General features: G+C 47.0%; 1 long non-coding RNA gene across 1 annotated transcript; it reads left to right on the top strand.

The window, feature by feature from the left end:
* Positions 1-783: 783 nt before the first annotated feature.
* On the top strand, positions 784-13,743 carry LOC141580259 (uncharacterized). Its single transcript, XR_012512436.1, has 4 exons — positions 784-920; positions 1,551-1,714; positions 7,752-7,811; positions 12,889-13,743. It is a non-coding gene; the product is annotated as an uncharacterized LOC141580259 (long non-coding RNA).
* The last annotated feature ends 1,153 nt before the right edge of the window (positions 13,744-14,896 follow it).

Genomic DNA, 14,896 nt, shown 5'->3' with positions numbered 1-14,896 from the left:
CTTTTAGCCTTTTCTTATCCACACTTCTTTTGCCTGCCTACCAAATTTCTTGTTAAACCAAGTCTTCTGTTAGAATTCAGAAATCGTTTTATCTTCCCGTATACCATGCAATAAGCGTTTCTTGAATGTCCTGTGTCAGGCACTGTGCTAAGAGCTTTATAGATGGCATCTCATTTAAGCATCTCCATACCCAAGGGAATTAAACACTGTTATTATCCCCTTTTATAATTGTGGAAACTGAGGCTTCAAGCAGTTGCATCATAGATCACATGCCTAACGAGAACAGCTGGAGATCACAGTGCAGGCTCTTCTCATGGCTCCCTGATCCTAGGCTGTGAATCAGGACCACCCCTTGGACCTGAGCTCAGCCCAGGCCTCAGATTACAGAAGGGAGAACAGGGGTCTAGGGAAGTTTTTTTCTTTCTTCCTTTTGTTGTTGTTGCTGAAACCCCTAGTGCATCCTCCTTTCTGTTTTGCAGAGGAAGGAAATATGGTTATACTTTCCTTGCTGAGGAAATCCAACCCTCCACAAGTCGACTTTCTTCCCATCCCCTTGACCTTTTAGAAAAAAGGTGAGGCCCCTGGGAAGACTCTGGGAGAGACCAGAGGAGCTCAATGTGCCCTGTCTAGGGCAGAGGTATTTTTAGAGCTGGCTGCACACTGTTTACAAGGAAGCCAGTCCCTTGAGCCTGCCCTCGCCCTACAGGGAAACACCGGCCACCAGCCCCACCCGCTGGCCCAGGCTCCTGCTGGCCCTCCCTTCCTCCCTCCCTCCCAGCTGTTCCTTTCTTATCGTCTCTATCAGCACGTGGGCTCTATCAGCATGTGGGTGTGCTATCATTACCACCCCGAGAGCACAGCTGAACAAAACTGTAGCCCGGGGCACTGAAAACCTCTTAGAGAGGGCCAGGTGTGACCAGGTACCGCAGAAAAAACAAGAAGCTGCCATCAGCGGAGAGGATGGCCCTGGCAACTGGCAATCAACTGGAAATCCTGCAAGTGGATATTTCTCCCTTGAAGGAGCTGTGGAACCTCATTGTCCTGGACGTCCTGAAAGTGAAGGCCTGATAACTGGAGAGGGTGACTTGGGGGAATGAAGAGGCCACAGGCCTGGTCCAGGAGCCAGTTCTGCCTCCAACTCTTACCATAGGCTGGATGCTCTCAACTGTAACAAGTCACTTACCTTTCAGAGCCTCTCTTTCTGCTGCTGTAAACCGAGGAGGGCTTGAATGGTGAGGCCCATCCAGTCAAGGACTGAACGTCTCAAGCTCCTCAATGATGAAATGAGAGTACTTAGGCCTGCCTCATGGGGCTGGTGGTGGATATTAAATAGGGTTAAGCCCCTGGCACTTGATGGGCATGCAGTACATGCGGCCGTGAAGGGTACTTTTCTTATCTTTAGCACTTCACAGTGTCTAGCACAAAGTAAGCACTCAGCAAAAGATGCTTTTCTTTATTCTAGCTCAGAGTTCTTCCACCTCTAAGTCTATACAAAAGCTCTCTCCAACTATGCACTTTTTCAAATTAAATACTTATTCCTTCTCCCCCAGCCCTGTGCCCATCCCACAATGCTTCAGGAGTCTCGTAGAAGATATCAGAACGCCATTTCCTGAGTCCCAGTCTGTGTCTTCTAGAAAAGACTGTCCCTCTTCACCCAAGCCCACTGGCTCCTGACACACATCATCCAGACCCAGTGCAGCTGTACCTGGCCCAGGTAAGCCAGGCTTCCTAGGGTCCCACCCCAAGCTTGCAGGGCTGGGTGGGAAGCCGGACCCAGGTAGCCCCACCCCATCCAAGCTTCCCCAGATGTGGGTATAGAGATGACAAGGCCTTCAGCCTTCTCAGAGGAAGTCCCCTTCCCCCTCTGCCCTGTGGGCAGACTGGACTTCTCTAGCAGCTGCTTGAGATTGCAAGATTGTCATTTGAGGTGGGTAAATTTTTACCAAATATTCTCCTCCTCACTGCCTCCTCCACCTACCCCTTTGGTTTCCCTCTTTCCTTCCCATCCCTTTTTCCTTCCTCCTCCTCCACTTCCTCCTTCTTTTCTTCTTCCTCATACTCATTCTCTCTTCCTCTTCTTTCCTACAGCTGTACTTTTGATCCAAGTGACAGCCTGCTTATATTCCAAAGAGAGGACTCACTGAGGAGAGAAGCATTGGCTCCTCTCTGTGGCTTCATGTCTCCCCTCTCAGTCCTTCCACAAAGTTATCCACAAAGATATTCTGGTTGCCTCTGGTTTATGTGCCAGGCCCTGGGCCAGCACCTAAGGGGCATAGCAAGGGGCTTGCACAGAGCTGGTTAGCCTGCTGGCCTGGGCCAGACAAGCACACTTGGTTGGTTGGGTCCCTTATTAAAAAGGTGTCACTTCTGGCCACCTTCTTTATTGTCTCAAGGTCTTGCCTACACGCTCTGTTTCTAGAGTCATTTTACTGTGTCTTCAACAACTCTCCTAACAACATATTACCTTAACTTTAACTAGCAGGTGCCACTTTGGGAGAATGTGTTTCTTCTCTCTGTTCCCTGCCCACAAGGAAAGAGAGGCAGCACTTTTGTGTTGTTGTTCTTTTTGAGACTGTCTCACTCTGTCCCATGAGCTGGAGTGCAGTGGCATGATCTCGGCTCGCCGCAACCTCTACCTCCCCAGTTCAAGTGATTCTCCTGCCTCAGCCTCCTGAATAGCTGGGATTACAGGCACCTGCCCCACGCTCAGCTAAGTTTTGTAGTTTTAGTAGAAACAGGGTTTTGCCATGTAGGCCAGGTTGGTCTCGTACTCTTGACCTCAGAGGATGCACCCACCTCAGCCTCCCAAAGTGCTGGGATTACAGGTATGAGCCACTGTCCCCGGCCAAAAAGCAGCACGTTTAATAGCGCAAATGGCCAAATGAGTAACAGGGCCACTCATAGGTGGCTTGAGTGTGGAGTACTGGCAAGAAAGGATGTCAGGAGAGGAGGCTGGAGACCCAGCATGGGCCAAATCATGCCAGCAACTACCACTGGAAACCATTGCCCCTCTCATTCTGTAGCAGGGACTGCCTCTCGCAAGACGTGGAGGCTGGGCTAGAGAATGGAGAGAAAAGGAGCAGGTAGACCTGGTGGAAAAGAGTGACAATTCTTCTGGCCCCATCAAGCCTTTTTAATCCCAAATCTTTTCTTCTAAGCCACCCCTGCCTTTACAAATCTCAAGGGTTCTAATCTCAAAGCATGTGTTCGTTCCCAAGGCATTTGTATCCTCTCTCTCTCTTACACACACACACACACACACACACACGCACACACACACACACACACGACACTGAAGGGTGGTTACAAAGCTTTAATAAATAAGACAATGTTAGAAGGAAAGCCCTTTGGAAAGCACAAGGAGTTCTCTTTCTGCTCGCCTTCAGCTGCTATTCGTATTCTACAAGGGGAAATCCTCACCCGGAAAACCTTGTTCACACTGGCACAGGTCCCAGGGCGTGAGCCCCCTTGGAGGCTGGGTCTCTCTGTTTCCGTTTCCCTTGTTGACTTCCAGTGCGGCTGTTGTTAGCTCACAGACGGACAAGCAGTTCTCCATGACTTGCCAGCTGCCAGGCTGATTCCGCTTTGGTTCCCTAGAAGAACAAGCCTGATATCAAGGATTCAGAGGGGGCCAAGGGGCCTGTGCTCAAGGAGGGAATCTCAGGTGTCCACACGGAGTCAGACAAGGGCTTATGTTTAGGCTGCAGCTTCAAGATAACCTGCCACTTCTGTAAAGCTTCCCAGCAAGAGAGAAGTTGGTGAGGTGACCTGGGAGTTAGGAAAGAGGAAGCAACAGGGGAGGAGAGGGAATCCCAGGAAAAGAGATGGAGCTTCAGCTTCGCAAAGGCGCAGAGGTGTGAACAAGCAGGCCAGGTTTGCAGTTTGTGACTGCTACTCCCCTGAACGCAGCTTCCCTGTTAATTAGTCGCATTTTTGCTTTGATCACTTCTTCTCCCCAGCTGCCCCATCCCCATCAAGTACCAAGTTCCGTGCAGATTCTCCCATCTTGTAGGTCTCTACTGTCCATCTCCTCTTCTCTACCCCTACGGCCATTGTCTGGGACACATGGTTCTTCCAGCCTAGACTAATTAGAACAGTTTTCTAACCCATCTCTTTGCCTCTAGTTTCTCCCGCCTTCCAATCCATCCACCTCATAGCTGCCAAAATAATCTTTCTGACATACAAATCTGATTGTGCAGTGTTCCTTTTCTGCTTAAATCCTCCAAGGACACCCCATGACCTCTGGGACTAATTCTGTAGCTTAGGACTCAGAACTCCTATTATCTGATCCCATTGTCTTCATCTCCTGTCTAATTTCCCAACAAAACCTACGCAAAGTCTGAGTTATTGCCACACCAACTATCAGTTCCCCCAAATGAGGCATATGGTTTAATGCTGTCTGTCGCTCTTCCTTTTACCTGGAATTTCCTCCACCCCTGTCTTTCTGGCTAACTCCTACTCCTTTTTCAGAACCCAGCTAAGGAGTCACACCCTCTAGAAAGGTTTTCCTGATCCCTCCTCTGTGCTCTCTGAGCCCACTGTACATGTATCTCTAGCATCGAGGTTCTTAGGGCTAGAATTCAGGAGCTTTGCGAATTTGTATGGGGAAAGAAATGCTCACTAACCTGTACCTAAAATTAATCTAACATTTCCTTCAATTATGAATGTAGGCTTAGTGACATCCACATTTCCTGTAATTTATCACTAATAGAAATCAGTTATTTTCATATCACTTTACAGTTGTTATAGATTATCTAAAAATTTTACCTATGATTATCAACATTTTGAAAATAAAATAGTTAATAGACCTATAGATCTGGTTACTCAGTGTACAAATATGAAACCACGTACATTATTACCAATTTTTTTGTTAACTTTTGAAAAATTATTGCTTTCTTTGCTATTGTATTTAATTTTATGCATTTTAAAATGTTATTCTGAGAAGAGGCCCAGAGCACCACCAGAGTGTCCAACAGCTTCCCAGCACTTCTCTGGTATAATCCTCTTGCATCCCCACCGTAACTGTCGGTTTATCTTGTCCATCTCTATCAATAGAGCGTGTACATCTTGAAAGAAGGGGGCCCTCCTTTTACCTGCAAGGCAATGCAATGCATGGCACTTAGCATATTCCTAGAAATATTTTTTGAAATAAATACATGCAGACAAAAAGGAAGAAAAGAAAGGAAGGAAGAAGGGAAAGAGGGAGAAAATTTGATCTTCAAAGGCCATCTGCTCTTCCCTCTGCCTTGGACACTGTACTCCCAGCTGTCTCTGTGACCACTATCCTGCCTCCTCTGTGCCCCTGCTCTAATGTGATCGTCTCCAGGGGACCACCCATAGCACTGTATTTGAAATTACAGTTCCACCCCACAGGCATACTCTGTCCCCCTTTCCTGCTCTAGCTTCTTAACACTTAGCACCATCAGACACACCATGTGTTTCTGACTTTTTATTTACTAACTCCTTGCCTCTCCTCACTAGAATGTAACCTTCATAAGGGCAGGAGCCTTTACCACATTCATTCATGTCTGTATCCCTAGCATCTTAAATAGCACTCAACAGATAATAAGCATTAAGTACCTTGAATGGGTCAATGGAAGCAAGCAAGTGGTGAAGGCCCATCAGTGGGCATGAACCCCATTCTGTTGGGAGAGATTGAGGGCTGCCAGGGTCAGTGGCAGAGCCAACTGGCAATGGGTGAGTCGTGGGAAGAAGCTTGGGTTGTTTGGATTGGGCATGTACAGAAGTACCTGGCACCAATGGCTGAGGAGTTGGGCCCTGTGGCACAGTGCCTATATTCAGCGGAGAAATGACAGAGTCCCAGGAACGCCGATTGAGCCGGGAGCAGGACTGGGGAACAGTATGGAGGCTCACAGGGAACACATCTAATCTCAAGGCCATTGCTATGGGATCAACAGTCTAGATTTGGGAAACTCCTGCCACCCTATTTTCCTCAGTGTCTGGGAAAGCCAAAGCCTGTTCCCCTGTGAGGCCTGACAGCTCCAAGAGCTCAGAAAGATTCAGGAATCACAATGAGTATGGCCCCTGGATTCCTCCTCTGCCACAGTGCTTAGTCATTGAGGCGGTGGTGTGGTCCTTCCTCCACTAGGCAACGAGCTCTCTGATAACAGCACTACCTCACAGTCTTCACTCATTAGTAGTACAAGGCGGGCCTGACAGACCATGTATTGGTGGAAAAGTTGTGATTAGAAAATCACAAATGTGATATTGATCATTCAATTGAATCATGGGCAGAGTAATGAACTTCAGGCTTTTACGGTAACCAGGTACTGTGCTAGCTATCTGGGCCACATAGCTGAATCAATGGAGGTCCCTCATCTCCAGGAGCTTGTGGCAGAGGGGGAGCTCAACATAAAAATGGGCATAACGACACAGTGTGCTAAGGTTGAGGAGCCACACTTAGGAAACTGCATCCCCCAAATCTTCTGGTACTTACCAACCTAAGTTACATTATTATTTAATTACTTGTACTCTGTCCCCCCGTAAGACATAAGCAATGAAAAAAGCTTTGTATTGTTCACTGCTCTCCTCCTAGTACATAGTAGATGCTCACTTAGCTTGAGGAAGTACAGAAAATTGCAGGTACCTAGCTCAGTCCAGGAATGGGAGCCTCAGAAAACTTCCAGCAAGAAGAGGCCTTGGCCAAGAACACAGCATTCCGAAGCTCACGCCCTTCAGCATTCCTCATTTCATGACTTCTTCGCAATTCAGCAAAGTCACACCCATTTTATGAATGAAGAAACAAATCTCAGAGACAGGAAAAAGCTTGGTAAAGGCCACTCAGCTGGCAGAGCAGGGTCCACATCTCCCGCTGAAAGTCTGAGCCTTCTCCATACTGTTCTACCTCCTGCTGACACATGAAGAAGACTCCATGTGGCAAAGGCTGACCTTCTGTCCATGCAGCTTCTGAGAGGGTGAGAGACCATTCCCAGGCAATGGAGGGGCTGGGTCCAGAGAGAGATAGATCATCGTCTCCAACATCAGCAGCTAAAGGAATGTACTTTCCCAGGAGCTCTACACATGTTCATTCATTCTTCACAATCACCTTGTACTGGAGGTTTGATTATTGTTCCCGATTTATAAATGAGCAAACTGAGATATTATTAGGTAACTTTCTTAGATCGCACTGGTGGTAAGGAAAATGTCTCGGGTTCAAACCCACGTAGTTGATCTTAGAGCCTTTACTTTTAACCATTTTGTCTCCTGCCTCAATAGAGCGTGCCCACCTTGCCCAACTCTGGAATGCTGCTAGAAACTTCCCAGTTAAGTACTCTTCATGTTTTAGACATGATACTGGGTATTCTGGGGAAAAACTACAAAGAATAAATGTCTAAACTTCCTGCCTTCAAGAAGTTGCCAACTCAGTAAAGAAGACATAAGAAATAAATGAAACTAAAATAAAAAGTACAATGTACATGCACCGAGGATAGGACATTTGAGCTGAGCCTTGTAAATTAAAGAGAGAATGGTGCTCCAGGAACAGGTCTCAGCATATACCACCTCATCTAGGCATGGCAGTAAGCTCCAGGTTAGGGGAACATCAAATCAATTTGTGTGTCTGGGGAACAGAGGGTATGGGGTGAAGACAGGGGCATGTCAAAGGAGAATTGAGCCTCAGATCCTGGAGAGTTTGAATTAATACAGCAAGTGAATTTGCTCATTGTTTAGTAGACACTGACCATTCAGATGTGAGGGAAAGAAGAAGTAATATAATCTGACCTGCGTTTTAGGAAGATCATGGGGTGTCTTGGAAGCAATGGAGAAGGAAAAAGCTGAAGAAAGGAAGACCAGTGAGTCACTTAGCTCTGTCTGCAAAATCAACCACCCTATAACCTAGAGGCCTAAAATAAACACTGTCTTATTATTGTTCACAAGTCTAGGAGTCAGTGGGGAGCTCTGCAGTCAGCTACCTGCTCACGTGTTTGGAGGGTACTGGGCGGGGCAATGGAGGTGACTGGGGCACATGTCTCTTATTACCTTAGGCTTCTTCTCATGGTAGATGGTTACCAGTTTACCAAGAAAAGCAACAAAGAGCAAGCCCTGATGCACAGGCTCTTTTTGAGCCTTGGCTTATGTCATATTTCTTAGTGTCTCATGGGTTAAGCACAGATTCAAAGGGTGGCATAATAGACAGCATTTCTTGATGGCAAGAACAGCAAAGTCATATAACAAAGTGGTGTGCATAGGGATGGGATGAATTTGGAGCCATTTTTGTTAGGAGGCCGTTTTTGTAATGGGCCAAGCAAGAATTAGTAGTACCTTCAATTGGGAGATGGCAGAAGAGACAGAGAGACGATCAGAACATATTTGAGACATATTCAGGAGATGATTATGAGGGAGAAGAAAGAATTCAGGATACCTCCTGGATTTCTGGAGAAAGTAACTGGACAGTTGGTTCTTTGTATCAATGAAGGGACCAAAAGGAGAGGTGGGTTTAGGAGCTGTAAACACGTTCCAGCTCATATGATTCTGCTGAGGTCGATGAATGTGCTACCTTCCTTTCTTAGAGAAATGTTCTTTCCCCAAGCCTCCCCCGACTCTGACCATTGAGAATCACTTACATGACCCTGCCTTCCTAACAGTAGTAACTGGCCAGATGTAGACATCTGATTAAAACTGGGAGTGCCTAGTCCCACATCCGCTGCCAGCCAGGTCCACCATGTACACATGTACATGGTGTTATGCCCTGTACAAGCTTGTCTGGCAGCAGGGATAATAAGTGGGGACTGGAATACCGCCTGTGCTCTGCATGGCAAGCTTGCATCTGTGGAGCTGCAGACACTCAGAAGATAGCGCCCTCTTCTAACTCCCACAGAAGTGCTCTGTGCTGCCAGCCCCAGTGGCTGGTCTGGGGGCAGGCCCATATGCCACACTAGGTAAACTGGACTTCCCTAGCAATTGTGCCATTGGAGCACATGGGAAAGAGGTTTTTTTCTACTCTGGCCCTAAAACTATATAGATGGGAGTGTGTAGCATCCACATCCCTGTGATGCTGAGGAAACTGCTGAGAGAGAATGAGGGCAGTACATCAATGAACTCAGAAAGCAGAGGTGTAAGAGAAAGCTGTCAGAATCAGAGCACCCTGTTCCAGTCAACTCTGCCCTTCCTGGGGGGGGTGGGGCTTGGTAGTTTGGTTTCTCCATCAGTTCTTTGATTGTCCCTATATTCTTCTGATTTAAATTCTCCTTTTTGGCTTATGCAAGTTCAAGTTGGGTTTTTGTTCCTTGTAACCAATACAATCTTACACAATACAGAAGTCTAAACACAAATGTGTTTAGACTTGGAGAGGAGGAGACTAGCATGAAAGACAGGTCAGAGGGTGAATTGAAAGAATGTGGTGACCAGTTTGATGAGAGTCAAGGGGTGTCCTAGGGAAGTTCTGGGCTTTTGACTTGAGAGACTGTAGAGGGATGGGGATCTCAGCAGAAGTAGGCAACCCAAAAAATAAACTGTGTTGGAGTGGAGGGAGAGACTATGCATTCTTCCATTTATTCATTGAACAATGGCCTCCCAAGCCTTGTCTACGCACTGGGGACTCAGCAGTGGATAAGGTGAACTTAGATACAGATAGCATCTGTAGGACATCATTGACTATTTATTCAACGGTGAGCACCCACTCTAGGCCATGCGTTGTATCTAGAACTGCACATAAATCCAGGCAGTGATGTCCAGCAGGCAGCTGGAAAGAGGGTGGAGCTGGCATTTCTGTTGTAAGCATCATCCCCATGGGGATAATTTTGGAAGTTGTGGGAGAGAGCCCTTGGAGAAGAAAAGTCTAGTTCCACAAGCCTTGTCCATCATGCCTCGGCTTCATTCGTGGGTTGGGAACACAGTGTTTCTTTGGCTTGTATGGCTGAGAGGCAGACTCGAAAGAGTGTGAGTGGAAGAGCCCAGTCTGGGGCGGGCCTGGGGTCAACAGCAGCCCTACCAGGTAACTGATCCTGTATGACCCTGACTGAGTTGGCTAATCTCTCAGAGCCTCAGTTTTTTTCAGTTCTCGAAGAAAAAACAGGAATGCTTATCCCCGTGTTAAGAAAAAATGTAAAAGTGTATTCATTCAACCACAAACAGGTATTGAACACCGATACGGGCCATGTTCCAGGGTGAAAACCTCAAATGGGAGTATCAGAGCCATCATCTGGGAGGGATACGTGAATCTTTGTGGCTGCCATAGCTGGCTTCTGCTGCCCCTAAAGCTGCCAATCTCCCCCTACCCACCACCAATCAACACCAATCTGCCCCTTCCCCAGCCCATCTGAAAGGCAATATTTTTGTGATTAGCAAAGAAAGAAAAAAACTCATGTTGTGCTGTCCTCTGGAGAGCTGGTTTCCAGAGCGGCAGAAAAAGGGCCCACGTGAACCATGCTGTTCTTGGCAGCCGCTGTGCTGTTCCTCACAGCCAGAGGCTTAGAGCTTTATTTGTGGTTTGAGTTACAGGCAGGGGTGAAAACCCCAGGAAAATGGGGGGAAGGGAGAAAACATTGTAAAAGTTGAGAAAATTGCCCTGTGTTCTCAAGTGCAGGCAATTTGTCCAAACACCTGAGCTCTGTAGAATCCTAGTGGTCTGACTGTGGTTTTATACTCTGGGGCTCTGGGCCCAGTGTCAAGGGCGGGGGACATTTTTTCATACATTAAGAAAATCGCAAAATCACTTTTTACACAATATTAATGAATACCTTTGCTGCTTCAATGGTGACATTGTTAGAGGTTTTGAAAAAAATCCAGGTTAAGGTTTGGGGGTGATTTTTGCTTTGAAGGCTGCTACATAAGGTATTTCACAGTCATTAAACAGGAGCTTTGGATGTTGGCCCCAGGATCCCTCGCAGAGGACACTAAATATTTTAGAGATAGAAGAGCCCTTTAAGATCTTTAAATCCAACCCTCTCCTTACACCGATGCTAAAAACAAGGCCTAGAGGAAGTAAGAAATATGTCCAAGGTAACACAGCAAGTCTGTGGTAGAAGCAAGTCCTGATGCCAGGACCCGGAGGTCTTTGCAGCAGCCTCTGAGGCAGCCTAGAGGTGACATTGCACCTCAGAAACCATGACTGGCCTCCCCCTCGTGTTGACATTTCTGCGGCAGTGACTTTGAAAGCTGCCTTTTATGGCTCTGGCTTTGGAAGGGCAAACACTGTTATCAGTAAAACAATACAGGTGCCTTCTAGAGTTGGAGCCAGGTGGAGCCAAGCAGGAAGGGAGACCCTTCTGCACAGGCAGACATGACCCAATCACCTGTCTGGGCTCAGAAGGGTGCAAAGATCCTCCCTGGGGAGTGGAACAAGAGGCTTCTGTGGTGATGAAGGGCATGGCTAGGGGGCCAGACAGGATGGCTTCAAGTTCCAGCAACATGCCTGGCTAACTGCAACCTCAACCAGCTCCCCTGACTGAGCGTCAGTTTCCTCAGCTAGAAAACAGGGACACTGATAGCTCAGTCCCGTGACTGAGCATACTTTAAGTGCTCAGTAGCCACATGTGGCTAGTGGCTCCTGTATTGTACAGCACAGATACAGAATTAGCACAGAAAATCCTATCATGCAATGCTGGTAGGGGTTCTCGGCTCTTGACATTAGTTCTGGATCTCACCCACTGCAGCTACTGAAAACAGAAGACTGATCCAGGTGAGGTCTCCAGCTCTAAGCTCTGGGACTCACGGCAGGGACATCCACAGTTCCTGGCTCCTCTCTTTAGCTTCTAGTCTTCTCTGTTACTGCAAGGATTTGGCTTCAAGGTTGGACCCTGGCTGAGTGCCCTTCTTCTGCTTCCCTGAGCAGAACCCCAGGGTGAGGGATGTGTGGGGTGAGAGGAAGAGGCTGGACAATGCCTCCTCTAATGGCAGATGTCCAGAGTCTGAAAGCCTTGGGTTCAATTCCTGGTTCACTCACGCAGGTGTTAGTGGCTCCGGGTAAGTCACCGAACCTTCAGAGCCTCAGTTCTCCCATCTGCGCTCACTCTGATAAGGGGTAACGAGGTAATGGAGGGAGAAACACTTTGGAATCTGTGAAGTACACTGTTCAGAATGAGAAAATTCTACAAGTAGGGGATCGACATTCTCCTTGCTCTGCTCCTTTCTTCACTAAAAGAGTATTTAGATAGAGGCAGATAGCTGCCTTAGAATATATGCAAAAATATGTTTTATTTAGAAACATTTTCCAGACGTCTGGAGATGAGAAGAAGCCGGTATCCCAGAGACACCCTAAAACAGTCCCCTAAAGGAGAACGGGAAAAGGAAATCACTCTCTGAACACCTATGATATTCTAGATACTGTGACAGTCCCTTTCATATATGAAGAGTGGTGGTGACGATGATGCTGGCTAACAAGAAAGCTGAGTACCTACTGTGTGATAAGTGTCATTTTGAGTGCTTTACATATATTATCCCCATTTTACAGATGAGGAAGCTGAGGCACTGCAAAGTAAAACTAAGTTTCCAAGGTCACCCTAAGCTAAGATGTAAATAGCAGCAGCCAGAGTCCCAGGACCGTGTGCGTAGTCATCTCCACACTGCATTCATAGTCTGCACATTGTAAGAGTCTCACGTAACACCACCTGCCGCTTTCAGATAAGGAACTGAGCCTCAGGAAGATTAGGTTACTTGCTTAGGGTCACATAGAGGGGAGAGAGGAGGTTCATTGAGTGTTTTGCTTTTTTTCTTCTTTCTTCAAAAATATTTCCTCTTTGGCCAACTTCTTGACAAAAAAAAAAGGCATTGTTGATGCATTTGCGTCTACTTTCTTCCTATTATTTCCTCACTTGAGTCCTGTTTTCCCCTTAGGATCAGACAGAAGAAGGCTACCGCCTTGTTCACAGGGAAGTCTCTGACATACCCAAAGCCTATCCTCCCAAAACTTTGGCTTCTTTTCTTATCCAGGAAAAGAAATACAAGTTTGGCAAAGACGACAGTGCCGTTCCCTGCAGTGTTCCCTTTCTGCTCTATGGAATAAGTTCCGGTTTGACGATTACTACGTGAAAATGTGGAACCAGACCTTCACCCCACATTCCATCTCCAGCTCCACCACAGAGGAAGTGCAATATCACCTTAGTTATTCAACACATTATGCTCCTCGTGATACAACCAGAGTTTGTTCACATCAGCAATCTTGGCAGCTCTCACCACGCTGCTGACTCACGACTCTCTCATGTCCCAATTTCCTGCCCATTGTTCTTTCCTCTACTTGGCCTGATTTCTAAAGGCCTCTCTTGGTTGCATTAGGAGGGATTCCTGAGGAATTCCCTCGGCAGTTACCTTGGGGGAGCCCTCAGGTTTGGGGCTGATCCACGTCCTCTAAATGTAGGACTTCAAAGCTCTCAAAGTTAGGTAGACCCAGTGGGAAACTGCGAAATGGTCTCTGACCCCTCTGGGAGAGCTGGCAGTCAGAAGGCCTTTTGGAAACAGTCAGATCTGATCCGTAAGTGCCTGGAAAACACCCTGTCTGGAGAATTAATGCCACTGTGGTCTTGACTGAGGCTTCAGAAGAATTTAGGAGCTGCAATTCATACACACATACATTCATTTTCAAGTAGTGGTTTTCAGTTCAGGCTTCGGAGCCACATAAGCCTGGCTTCAAAGTCACTTTCCAGCTTTGTGACTTTATGAAGTCTCCACGTTTTTAAACCTCCATTTTTTTCCTATAAAACTGGGGCCTTCATGGTTCTTATTTCATCGTGATATTAAGTGAATAAAAAGAGAAGGCATAAATAAACGGCTTAGCCTCGTTCCTTGGCACATAGAAAGTGCTCGGCGTTTGGGATTATTTCTTCATGTCTTTGTTCTCCTGGTGAAGCATTTATTCAGCAAGTGTTCACCAAGAGGCTGCTGGGGCAGCTGGGCGCTGTGGCGGAAAGAACACAGATGCTAATAAAAGCCTGAGCACAGGATCAGGCTCTTTGGGTAAAGATGCTCCGGGGAACCAGCTGAACCCTTTACAGGGGACTTGCGCTGGCTCTGCATTTAGACTGCTGAGCTCCCACTCACTTCATCCCCGCGCACAGCACACACACCAGCTTCTGGGCCATTTTGAGTTTGGAGCGTCTCAGATTACGCTCAGTGTGACCTTGGGCAAATCCCATCACTCATCTCAGCCTCTGGCACATTTTCTATAAAACAGAGATAATAATACCCACCATGCCAAGTTTCTGTAGTAGATTAACCAACAGCAAATGTGAAGTGCCCAGCCAAGCCCAGCATGTGCTTGATGCTCCACAACTTCCTAGCTCCATTTCCCCCACCATGCCTTCCATAACCATGTGCCCAGCTTGGGCTAGATGCTGGTGGTCAAAAGATTAAAAGAAGCTAGACCTGCCTGCAGGGAATTTAAGCTTTGGTGGAGGAAATAAATAGTTGAACCTCCACCCCAGAGAAAGAGTGCTAAGGGCTGTGATGGAATTATGTCTGAGGGGTTATGGAACACGAGGAAGGGCAAATCACTTTACTTGGTTGGCCCTCAGTTTCCTCGTGTGTCAAATGAATGAAACTGGTTAGCACCCCACGTGAGATGACTTCAGTGACTTAGTGAAACTACATGTTGGAAAGTTTTGCTCTGTGCTAGTGCTTCTATTTATTTATCTGTTTCCCCATTAGAACTTCACCTACTCGAAGGGGATATCTTCTAAGCATATGTCTTATTCATTCCTCTGTCCCCAGCACACTGGCATAGAACTGGTGTCCAGTCAACATCTGTTGAGTAAACTGATAGAAGGATTTATTATCTAATTTTATCCTCCCAGAGCCCAGGAGATACACCATCCTATAGATGGAGGAAAAACTGAATACAGAGTTCAGTGAGTGGCCTGGCAGTCAGTGGCCGAGCCAGGCATCCTGGAACCTGCGTTGATGACCTTTCTGCTAGATTTCACAACACAGGCCACTGTGGCTCGGG

Source organism: Saimiri boliviensis, chromosome 11 (assembly GCF_048565385.1).
Source record: "Saimiri boliviensis isolate mSaiBol1 chromosome 11, mSaiBol1.pri, whole genome shotgun sequence".
NCBI lineage: Eukaryota > Metazoa > Chordata > Mammalia > Primates > Cebidae > Saimiri > Saimiri boliviensis.
Note: the sequence above shows the minus strand (reverse complement) of the source record. Positions and strands in the feature narration are given on the sequence as shown.